Below are 13149 nucleotides of genomic sequence, written 5' to 3'. Positions count from 1 at the left end.
ACTTCCCTCTTCTTCTTTTTCATTTACGCGATTGCTACATTTACAGTGAAAACGTGTGCACACATTCAGATTTCAAATATAAAGTAGCCTACTCACCACGTGGGCCACGGGAGTTAGACATTTGCTGGTACAGCATGATTATAACAGTCATGTTTCAGGGCTAGGCGGCCATGTTCAGCAGATACGTGTTTTGTGTCGTGAAGACACCCAGTAAGACTAGGACGCGCACAACGAGACGTTGATGGTGCCAACGAGTTGGAACATCATGGCAATCGCAACGCAACGCTGTCAGGTGGATCATGTCGTTGATCACCAGGTGGATGAAGATGATGTACAGAGGGTTCCGCTTGAAGATCTGAGGAGAATGCAGTAGAATATAGGCCTACTGTATGTCATCATTCAAAATGTGATAAAAAACACCCACCCGTTGGATGAAAAAAGAAATACAGAAATGCAGACATACCATAGGGTGATATGAATGCCGGCCTGGTACTGCCATTGTCATACTGATGATAAATAGTTCTCTCACTTTCACCAGATAACTTCGTAAACATTCTTATAAATCTCATTGATAACACTAGAGCGGTGCCCGTTGGGCACTGGCCTACTTACAGTTGGAGGCCATCGATATTGTCCTTTTCTTTTTGCTGAGGTTTGCGTGATCTGCGCAAAAGGACAGTTAACCCATTTTGGGCGGGAACCCCTTTTGGTGTTTTAAACATTATGTTATAATTTAGCTATTGAAAAATAGCAGATCTAGAAGCTCATAGCGCGCCACCGAGTGGCGTGCTACGAGCTTGTAGGTCTGCTATTTTTGAAAAATCGTGAAAATATTTATTTCAGACAACTGGAGGATTTAGAAGGATTTTTTTTAATTTTGAGGTCAGGCCTAAATGGGTCAAATGATAAGGGACAATATCGGTGGCACCCAACTGTATGTCTGTCTCCCTTTTATGCCCTTATGGAGATCTATCTGTCTCTCTGTGTCCCTTTATTCCAATATGGAGTTCTGTGTCAGGCATGCCCAAATATGAAGTGTTGTGATGTCAGAACAGGCCAGCTCCATATATGGAGATATAGGGGTGATCAGATCCAGAGCCTGGGCAGAGGCCTTTTGTGGCAGACATACTGTAAGTACAGACGTACAGAGACATGGTACATTTATAGATAAGATGCACTGGGTGTCTCCAAACATTATACAGCTGAACAAAGTCAAGACTGAATGTCCTGCACCTGAATAATAATGTCCTTAAGTATATAATGCACAGTACACACAGCGGCTGCTGCTATATGCTCACACACCTTATATTATTATCTCAGGTAGGCCTACTATTTGTAAATATGTTTTTTGTGGAAAAAGCTAAGAGACCCTTTAGTTGAGATTGTGGCAAAAGCTTCTAAGACCCACACAGAATAAAGCCCTTTACCTGTAGGCCTATACTTTTGCGGTAAACGTGCTCAAACTTATTTTGCTGCCTTGGAGCCTAGTCCCTCCACATGCCAGAATTGTACCTCCCAGTAGTTCCGGAGTGGATCCAACGGATTGTGTGGCCCTGTGTGGCCCCTAGTGGGTCTGTTCGAGGGTAGCTACTGGGACGTAAGTCGGGACTTGATCACCCCGGCTGGGTCACCTGAGTGAGGGGTATGATGTTCGCGAGACCCGAAACCCTGATGACCTTGGGATACATCACTGAGGATACGTCCCAGGTGCATCCAAGCGATGTATTTTCGTTCTGAGGTATTCTATTTATAGTGACTCATACTATGTGACAACCAGGTATAGTCTGGTGACCACCGGAGAGACGGGTGACAGCCGGAATGTAGACGGCACCCTGGGAGCAGTATGGGTTGGCGCCCCAGCCTGCATCCTCCGTGAGAAGGAAGCCCAAAAACCTTCGATGAGGCCTTTAGGAGGGCCATTCGAGCCGCAAGCGGAGCCTGCAGTACCACCGTTGCCCAGGTGGAGCCTGCAGAACCATTGCGGCTCAAGAAACCACCACTCCTGAATGAAGTATCTGGTGCTGGGAGTCTGGTGCAACGCACAGGTCCTCGCTGTACTCCTGGTGAGCAGGAGTGGACCTGGTGAGACGTATAGGAGGGTTAGGACAGGAGGAGTCAACCCACAGAGCCTAGTCCCTCCACATGCCAGAATTGTACCTCCCAGAACCGGCAGAGTAGTTCCGGAGTGGATCCAATGGATTGTGTGGCCCTGGTCTTTCCCTAGTGGGTCTGTTCGAGGGTGGACGTACTGTAAGTCGGGACTTGATCACCACGGCTGGGTCACCCAAGTGAGAGGTATGATGTTCATGAGACCCGAAACCCCGATGACCTTGGGATACATCACTGAGGATACGTCCCAGGTGCATCCAAGCGATGTATTTTCACTCTGATTTGATTTGATTTTGATGATTTATTATTTTTATTGTTTTTACTTGTCTTGCGTCCTTCTTGAGTATAGGTGGTGCCAAACAGGAGTCACTTAAATTACTTGAATTCAGAACTGTTATACAGGTGTTTTGGCAATTGTAATCCCTTACACTACTCCTTACTTGGAAAATATTATTACCCAACACTGCTGTGAAAAAACATTTTTTAGGCATGACACCTACAGTATGCTAGAAGACTTTGTTGTGTAATGAACAGATAACGAACAGAGAACTTGTTGCCCCTGCAGTGTACTGCAGGGCTGCTTCCACCATAACAACGGACTTGAGGGAGTGGATGAGCACCTATCCATCTGTACGCACGCACGCACGCACGCACGCACGCACGCACGCACGCACGCACGCACGCACGCACGCACGCACGCACGCACGCACGCACGCACGCACGCACGCACGCACACACACACACACGCACACACACACACACACACACACACACACACACACACACAGGTAAACACACACACACACACACACACACACACACACACACACACACACACACACAGGTAAACACACACACACACACACACACACACACACACACACACACACACACAGGTAAACACTAAACCTTCTGAGAGAGGATGTTAAACATCACCGTCAAGAGATGTGTGTATGAAAACAATGACCTTAATGAACATTAATTAAAGCCTAATTTAATCCCACAGAGGAAACTGCTCTTCTGTCTGTGGAGAAAACATTGTGAAGGTCAATGTCATTATGTGCTTGTTTGACAACAACAGTTACAGTAGGTGCCATGGCGATGCTCTTTAACACATTGAATCAATAATCTATAGGGAGATTGAGTTTTGATAGCACTATCATGCAAAAACTTTTCAAGAAACTTTTCACCACACTTCTGTCTTCTCAAGTGTATATACGAATAATTAGCCTATACTGCAAATCAGGGGTCTTCAACGATTTTCAGGCCAAGAACCCCCTAGCTGAGATAGAGATGAAGCAAGGACCCCCTAGCTGAGAGAGAGATGAAGCAAGGACCCCCTAGCTGAGAGAGATGAAGCAAGGACCCCCTAGCTGAGAGATGAAGCAAGGACCCCCTAGCTGAGAGAGAGATGAAGCAAGGACCCCCTAGCTGAGAGAGATGAAGCAAGGACCCCCTAGCTGAGATAGAGATGAAGCAAGGACCCCCTAGCTGAGAGAGATGAAGCAAGGACCCCCTAGCTGAGCGAGAGATGAAGCAAGGACCCCCTAGCTGAGAGAGATGAAGCAAGGACCCCCTAGCTGAGAGAGATGAAGCAAGGACCCCCTAGCTGAGATAGAGATGAAGCAAGGACCCCCTAGCTGAGATAGAGATGAAGCAAGGACCCCCTAGCTGAGAGAGAGATGAAGCAAGGACCCCCTAGCTGAGAGAGATGAAGCAAGGACCCCCTAGCTGAGAGAGATGAAGCAAGGACCCCCTAGCTGAGAGAGAGATGAAGCAAGGACCCCCTAGCTGAGAGAGATGAAGCAAGGACCCCCTAGCTGAGAGAGATGAAGCAAGGACCCCCTAGCTGAGAGAGATGAAGCAAGGACCCCCTAGCTGAGAGAGATGAAGCAAGGACCCCCTAGCTGAGATAGAGATGAAGCAAGGACCCCCTAGCTGAGAGAGATGAAGCAAGGACCCCCTAGCTGAGATAGAGATGAAGCAAGGACCCCCTAGCTGAGAGAGAGATGAAGCAAGGACCCCCTAGCTGAGAGAGAGATGAAGCAAGGACCCCCACTTACATATTTGAATGTTAAATGTGTATTCTTCAGACATTTAACAACTTAAACCCTCAATAACTTCACTTTTGGCTGCTCAGATCTTCTAGATCTGCTTTTATGGCTAATATTCCCCCAGAATAGGGATGTGAGGGTTCAAAGTCCCTGTCGCACAAAGATTTGGTGTTCCCCTGACCCCCTAGGGGTCCCGGACACCCTGTTGAAGACCCCTGCTGTAAGCAGTAAAACGACACAGTTAATTTAACACATTCTGGTCCATCTAAAAAAATATAATAAAACAAGGTCTGTTTTAATATATTGTATATTGTGAAAACACACAAACAACAACATCATTCTAAAACAAAATAGAAACTCAAATGACACCATAGTGTTTCCCATTCAAATCTGATGCCAATCCAATCAAGCAAAGCTATAGAGAAACTAAAGCGAACAGGAGACGGGTACAGTATGCTATGCAGCTTCTTCAAACCTGGGGCTAAAGTTATGCACTGAGCCTATATTGGCTATAGCAGTAAATATGTTGCAGTGACTTTTATATCATTGTAGGGAAATTAGGCAAACAGGCAATTGGTGAGTAACTGTGGTTGTAAATGGAGGGATACGTATTTTTCGTGTTAAATTGATGTGTAGGCTTACATGTATATAGGCTACATGTATAACCACCGTCAGCAATATCCAAATTTGTGCTCGACATTTTTAAACCCTGCTTTTAACTGCTTTTGACATTTTAAAAACAGTGCTTTTAACCTTCTATGATTGATCATATATTGTCACTGTGTAGCACTAGAGATCTGAGCAGTCTGACCAGTGCGAATAATGAGAAAACAGAGGCAGGGCCTACTGTAGGCTACCTATTAAGTACAATATTATGGTAATTTTACTTTAATGGAGTAGCCTACTTCCAATTTTCAATCATTTGATTTATTTATTTGCCCGATCCGGAAGTATTTTTGTGACCTCTCTGATGCAGCTATGCAGGATGTATACGGTAACAGGTACGGTCGCCCCTTTTCCATCTCCCCACTATAACAAACATAATTCATGTTGGTGATTATATAAAAGGTATTTCATATTATTTTATATAAGTTCACTCTGTATATCCACGGCGGGCATAATAGCATGATGATGCCATTACAAAACATGGGCCACATGGCTAGAAATGTGTTTAATAAAACAAAATTAACTGCTAGAAGGTCCTATAAATTAACTTAATTAGGCAGTCACCGCGTCTCTGTCTCATGTTATTCTTTCTTAATTTTACATCGTCGTCTGCTCGTCTGGTATTCGTGCCTCGTCGTGGGACTTCCGACCTTCAGTTGTTGTTAATGTTACCTGATCTGTGTTTCAAATGTTATAGGCTATATGGCATTGAGACACTGCCCGACTTGCCTCATTAATTATTCTGCACCTACATCCAACTTGTCTTTTCTCAAACAAAAACGATGGAGCTTAATTGCACCAAAGCACATTTCACCTACCTGTAAATCCTTTTGATGATGTGACAATAGAACAAAGCTGATGTGATCTGAACAGCATGAATAAAATTCAAGGTTTGTAGGCAACAAAATAATTGGAACTTGAAGGCCCCATCTGTGATTCTGTGTTGAGACTTTGAATGTTCCTCGATCATCCTGTGTTCTGGGCTTCAGGTGTTTACTGTAACTCTACTAGTCGGGCAGTAGGTGGCGCCACATAATTGGGAATTCAGTATTTTTTTCCCTGGCTAATTTAGAAGGATACTGAGTGAAATAGGTACTCTGTAGTCCAGTTGTTTTCTCAAGGACATTTGCAGTATAGTGACTTCAAATTAGGATGGATATTGATAAGACATGCTCAAACATTACAGATTACCTTGTTCAAAGTACAAAATGTTCTTTCCGTTTCTGTATCACATGTAAAGTCTGAACTTCTTGGACCTTGGTATCACTGGGTTCTCTACTCAGTACTCACTGCACCACCCTCCTATACTCGGCATGTGTGTGTGTGTGTGTGTGTGTGTGTGTGTGTGTGTGTGTGTGTGTGTGTGTGTGTGTGTGTGTGTGTGTGTGTGTGTGTGTGTGTGTGTGTGTGTGTGTGTGTGTGTGTGTGTGTGTGTGTGCGTGTGTGCGTGCGTGCGTGCGTGCGTGCGTGTTACATAATCTCCTCCAGGCCGGGAGTCAGAGACACTTGGTGCATTGTCAGCAGTCCAGTCGCTGAGGGTTTCTGCCCATATCTGAGCAAAGGTATAGCCAAAGAAAACAAACACATGCATGCACGCACGCACACACACACACACACGCACACACACACACACACACACACACGCGCACACACACATGTGCACATACACACACACGGACGTCACTGTAGGCCTACAGTACTACTACCCATCAACTGCATGCAGTTCCATGCACTCTCTGTCGGAGTCCGTCCTGTCTCTCTCTTTCCTCCTCACGCTCAGCGCCATCTCTCTTATATTTGATTTGGATTGCTGTCTCTCTTTGACTCTTCATCCTCATACCTCTCTTACCCCCCTCTGTACCTGTCCACCTCTCTGAGTCCTCATACCTCTCTTACCCCCCTCTGTACCTGTCCACCTCTCTGAGTCCTCATACCTCTCTTACCCCCCTCTGTACCTGTCCACCTCTCTTACCCCCCTCTGTACCTGTCCACCTCTCTGAGCCTGGCGCTCCTCCTCTGCTAAACCTGTCTCTCTAAACTCTCATGCATCATCTTTTCTGCTCCCTCTCTCATCATGCTCCCTCTAACCCCTCCATTAATTCTTTCTCATCCTCTCTTTCCTTCTTTACTTTTTGTCTAATTGTCTCCACCAGGCCGAAGGCATGGGGAGAGAGTATGTTTTGCACTCCGTCCGTGTGTGTGTGTGTGTGTGTGTGTCCGTCCTTCCTTCCGTCCTTCCGTCCGTCCGTTATCAGCTAATCTCCGGCACCGTTGGCCCGATCCATGCCAAACTTTGCGCACACACTCCCTGGATGCCAACAACGAACCTCTGCCCCAAATATTCTTCAATGGCCTGTTATAGCGCCACCATGAGGCCGATTTAGGCAAAACACATTTCTGTACATTACTCGTACACATTTTATCCATACATCACACAATTCGGTATACACTATCTTCATAGTCATGTGATCAACACGGATTTGCACCATTTCCCATCTTCCATCCTGACTGGCTAAGATTGGCTTCCAAAGCTCACATGATTGGTCCGTTTCGAACAAAATGTCGCAAATCACAAACACAGTGTGCAATTTCCGTGAAATTATACACGCACATTTCCACTAGGCCGAGGACGACATGCCACTCATTCTTTTCCAAATCAGCCTCATGGTGGCGCTATAACAGGCCAATTCCTGTTTTTAGCTATAACTGCATCGATCTGTATACAACTTATGTATGCGCACTCCCTAGAGGCCATGTAAAAACATTGTCTCTGCATCTCTCCACATCTACCGGTTATAGCGCCACCATGAGGCCGATTTCTGCAAAACACATTGCTTATGTTAGTCGCACAGATTTCATCCAAATCTCACGCAAATCGGTAAACATGATCTCTGTAGTCATGTGAACTCTGTTGGATTTCTCAGATTCTACACTGATTGGCTAACATTGCCTTCCAAAGTTTTCAGGAGTGGCCCGTTTTGTTCAAAATGCTGCACATGTCCTGAATTCTATCCTCAGAGATGCTATGAGTGATCTGGCTCTGCATTTCCTCAACAAAAGAACATTGTTGCAAAAAACAAACAAACAAACAAACATGTTTATATTACTCCTAAACATTTTGCCAAACATCTCACACAGTCCTATCCTCCTGGTGGAGACCTGTCCCCGGAAGGGCACTTTTTCTAGTTTGTCCTGTATCTCTCTCCCTCACAGATGTTCCCTTCATTTACACAAGTTGCTGTTGTTTAGCGTGCACAAAAAGTACGCAAAATGAGTCATGCAGTCATTATTAAAAGTTAACTATGGGGTGATGCCAGTTACATTATACAGTAGGTTCAAAGTCTCACCCACCAGTGAGAAAAAAGCACCATCAACCCTATGGCAATGCTATAAAACCCATTTAGTTTATATTTTGGCTAATATCTTCTGAACCATAAATGTAAACAAACAACAATATCATTCCTTGACTTGCATCCCTTCAGCCATGCTTAGTGCACAACAAATGTTTGTATCATATATAACATTTTCTTTCCAGCCAGGTTTCAATGAGTAGGAAAATGTCAGGGTCAGCCTGTGAGACTATATAATGTGATCAAGATTCTGCAGCTTAAATACAGTACGTCTAATGTTTCAATAAAACAGGACTAATCCTTTTCTGGATATCCTGGATGAACACAGATGGACTGGCAAGGCGTAAAGGAATTTCACCGGCATCAGGTGGGATAGAAGTAGCATGTGTTTGAAGTCTGGATCAAAATCAAATGATCTGGCCTCCTGTTATTGACACTTCCAATATAACAGGGGGTGGTATGTGTGGGTGGGGTAGGGTGGGGTGATTAGAAAAGGGAGCAGATCATTGTGGTGGATACTATAAATGGAAGTGTGCAAACGGAAAAGCAGCAGTTCTCCAAGGCAAGCTCACAAAGAGATTTGGGGAAGGAGGAGGAGGCCAAGTGTTATAGAGCCCTTTGGGACCCCTCTAAATGAAGTCTATGGTTTAAGAACTTAAACCTTATTGTACCTATAGCGTTAGAGCTCAAATAGTGCACAAATGGAGCCCTGGCACAAATTCACGTTTCTCAGAAGATCAAGGATCAATCTTATCATAACCATTGAGACCTGATGCCGATTCTAAAAATGCTCTAAAAACACTTTCAATATTGTTTCACAGATGCTTATTCCGGTTTAAGTTTTGCATCTAACCCTTACTATCTAACTATTAATTCTAGAGATGTCTGTCTGTCTGTCACTTCCACAGCTCGCTTAGGAATCCATTCTAAACGCGACAGTTCTCGGCACACCACCACGCGCCTCGCACAACATTGCCCTGTGCTCTGGCCTCAATGTACGCTGCTTACAAGCACCAAACACGTGCTTGTGTAACGGCCGGGATTCGAACTCGGGCCTCCCACTTTGAAAGTCCAACATCTTAACCACTAGACCAAAGGGATATCCCTCTGGACCGTGGGAGATATTAGACTTTTGAGGCCATCAGGCAGAGGACCTGGACTTTGCAGATGACCTTGCACTACTCTCTGAAAACCACACACACATGCAACAGAAGACAGACAGACTGCAGGCAAACAGTGAACAGCTTGGGCTCAAGATCAACACCGGTAAAACAAAGACCACGAGGATACATCCGAGGATACATGACCCCATCACACTTGGAGGAGAGGCCATAGATGACCTGGAACACTTCACCTACGTATCTAGGGAGCAACATCAGCAGGGATGGAGGAGCAGACAGGGATATAGAGCTTAGAATCAGCAAAGCAGCTGGCATTTAGGATCTTGCGACCGATCTGGCTATCCAAACAGCTCTCGAACAACACCAAGCTACGGATCTTCAACACCAATGTGAAGACTGTCCTGAGCTCTATGGCTCTGAAACATGGAAGACCACCAAGGGCCTAATAAACAAGCTCCAGGTGTTTGTAAACAAATGCCTGCGTTACATCCTCAAGCTATGGTGGCCCATCAAAACCACAAATGAGGAGTTATGGAGGATCACAAAACAGGACAGTATAGCTAGTACTGGAGACGTTCCACTCTCCAGGACCTAAAGGACATTGGAATGAGCTGGCAGGAAGCAAAAGCGCAGGCCCAGAAGAGAGTGAGATGGAGAGCTCTGGTGGACGCCCTATTCCCCTCGACGGGGTAAAGAGGATTAAGTCAAGTAAGTCAAGTCAGGCAGAGGCTCTGAGCCACTCTGCTACACTTGCACAATCTTCGTTTACTTCATTTTCACCAAAATCCCGTCCTAGCCATTTAATTCCATCGCTTGGCTACCGCAGATCACGTGACGCAGTGAAAAGCATGTTTTGGGATACAGATGCATGACGGGAAGCAAGTAACTCATTTCATGGGTCACAGCTTTCTGTGCAACATCGCCATCATGTTATCATTATGAACAGCTAATAATGCTACACCACACTTACTAACCTACAGTATATAACTCTGTTTCACTCTAGCACCGGAGCTTTGGACGGCCTGTGCATGCGTGCCGTTGACTACACACATCCGGGTATGTCGTGTTACACCACAGTTGGTTGGAGAAACCTCAGCTGTTCATTTAGTTCCTCCATCACTTAGCTATATGCTTTGATGTGGGTGTGCATGTTCAAACCGAAACACCAAATCAAATTAATCTGTAGTTTGAAATGGTTTAGATGAAAGGTGGATTAGTATAAATCCATCCTGAATAAAAGAAAGAAGGAATGGAAGATAAAGCTAGAACCGGAGAGGTTCATCATCTCACAGTCACTGAATGTGCTCACTGTGCAGTCACAGTGTGCACACAGCCACGTGTTAGCCCAGCGGATGAGAGGAGAGCTAATGTGCCGTTTAGTTCGCTCATTCATTTATTTAGCCCTTTAGTTTGGTCACCGCCATGGTCATGTGATCTGACTGACTCAAGTGTGTGTGTGTGTGTGTGTGTGTGTGTGTGTGCGTGCGTGTGTGTGGGTGGCGTTGGTTGGGAGATCAGTCTGTTGCTTCCCTCACACATTCTGGAGAACAGAAGCTCTGAAAATGATCCATCGGTGAAGCAGATGTGACGCCTCCTCCCGCTTCCGTTTCATCTTTGCAGTTGCAATATAAGTTAAAATAGTCAATAGCTTGCTGGTTTTCGGAAATGGAAATTAAAAAATAAAAGTCAGATTAGTTTCCACTGGGGGTTGGCCTCCACCAGGGCATGCGCATTGTCACTTATCCTGTTTGTGATTTTCATTGATAAGATCTCGAGGCGAAGTCGTGGCGGAGAGGGTATACGGCTCGGTAAGCTAAGGGTTGCATCACTGCTTTTTGCAGATGATGTGGTCCTGATGGCACCATCGGTCCAAGACCTCCAGCTCTCACTGGACAGGTTCGCAGCCGAGTGTACGGCGGCTGGGATGAGGATCAGCATCTCCAAATCTGAGGCCATGGTTCTCAGCAAGAAACCGATGGATTGTGCAGTCCAAGTAGGGAATGAGGCATTACCCCAGGTGAAGGAGTTTAAGTATCTCGGGGTCTTGTTCACGAGTGAGGGGAGGACAGAGAAGGAGATCAGCCGGAGAATCGGAGTGACAGGGGCGGTATTGCAGTCGCTGTACCACACTGTTGTGACGAAAAGAGAGTTAAGCCAGAAGGCAAAGCTCTCTGTCTACCGAGCAATCTTCGTTCCAACTCTCACCTATGGTCATGAAGTGTGGATCATGACCAAAAGAATAAGGTCACGAATACAAGCGGCCAAAATTAGTTTTCTCCGACGGGTGTCTGGCATCTCCCTTAGAGATAAGGTGAGAAGTTCAGTCACACGAGGGAGACTCGGAGTAGAGCCGCTGCTTCTTCGCCTGGAAAGGAGCAAGCTTAGGTGGTTCGGGCATCTGGTTAGGATGCCTCTCGAAGCATCTCCCTAGGGAGGTCCTCGATGCACGTCCCACTGGGAGGAGACCTCAGGGCAGACCAAGGCGCAGATGGAGGGATTACATCGACTCACTGGCCTTGGAACGCCACGGGATCCCCCAGGAGGAAGTTACTAATGTTGCTCTGGAGAGGAATGTCTGGAGCTCTCTGGTGGTAGCCTGGTTAATAAACCAGACCGAATCAGCCGTTGGCAAAAAAAAGTTGCCTACCAGCGGATTACGGTCTGGCGAGGCTCAGTAGCACGCCTCTTTCCTACAGCAGAGAACAGGTCGGACCAATCGGGACACGGTATGCAATATAGGCGGGCTTTGGTACAGTGACGTTCAATGCTTGAGACTTTTGACTGACAGTAGCTCTGACCAATTGCGTCAAAGAGAAAATGTTCCCCGGGAAATGAAATCCAAGTGGAGCCAGCCCAGACTGATATACCGCGACAGTGTTGTGTGATATTAGTCTGGCTTATTAGCCAGGCTACTCTGGTGGAGCTGTTGCCCCGCGACCCGACTACGTATAAGCGGTTGAAGATGGATGAATGAATGCATGCAAATGTCCACAAACAACAGAAAAGTATTGAGGTCACCCACAATCACACACTATTGTGGCTCATTTCAATGAGCCAATGTATATAGGCTTAAAGTGGTTAGAGTAATTTTAACGCAATACTAATGGGACCCCCTGAAAGCACCTCAAGGACCCCTGGGGTTCCCATGACCCCCACTTGGAGAAGCACTGTGTCATGAAGCCATGGAGGTGTGGGCAGATCTTTTCACAGGTGCGCATGGCATGCACTGTATAGCGTCCACACTTCACGTGTCCGACCGCCCGACGGGAACAGGAGGTTTGGCTCTTCCTCTGCTGCCCTTCCACTCGCCTTCCTCTCATCATTAGCAAAGACAAACACACACGATGCAAAGAGGAAGGAGACGGCGGGTCGAGAGCGAAGGGCCCGCTGTTCCCCGGGTGTCCTAATCTCTATCATGTGCTGCCTGGGAAACTTCAAACTGAGAGAGATTCACGTGGAACACACCTTCTCTCCCCTATTCATTGCTCCATCCCTCCATCCCTCCATCTCTCCATACTTCCATCCCTCCATCCCGCCTCCATCCTTCCCTCATGAGAAATGGAGAGCCACATGAAAGGGCCCATTCTTATATTCTCTTCTACAGTAACACACCCCCATTCTTCATTCAAGAACCCACCCCACGCACCCGCACACACACACCCGCACACACACACACACACACACGCACGCACGCACGCACGCACGCACGCACGCACGCACGCACGCACGCACGCACGCACGCACACACACACACACACACACACAATCTTTCTATTTCTATAATATTGGGGAATTTGAACAAGTCTCTCTTTAAGAATGTTTAGACATACTATTGGTCCGACTGTCATT

The sequence above is a fragment of the Electrona antarctica genome (genome assembly GCF_951216825.1).
Source record: "Electrona antarctica genome assembly, chromosome: 9".
Classification (NCBI taxonomy): domain Eukaryota; kingdom Metazoa; phylum Chordata; class Actinopteri; order Myctophiformes; family Myctophidae; genus Electrona; species Electrona antarctica.
The sequence above is the reverse complement of the archived record's forward strand: the minus strand, read 5'-3'. Positions refer to the sequence as shown.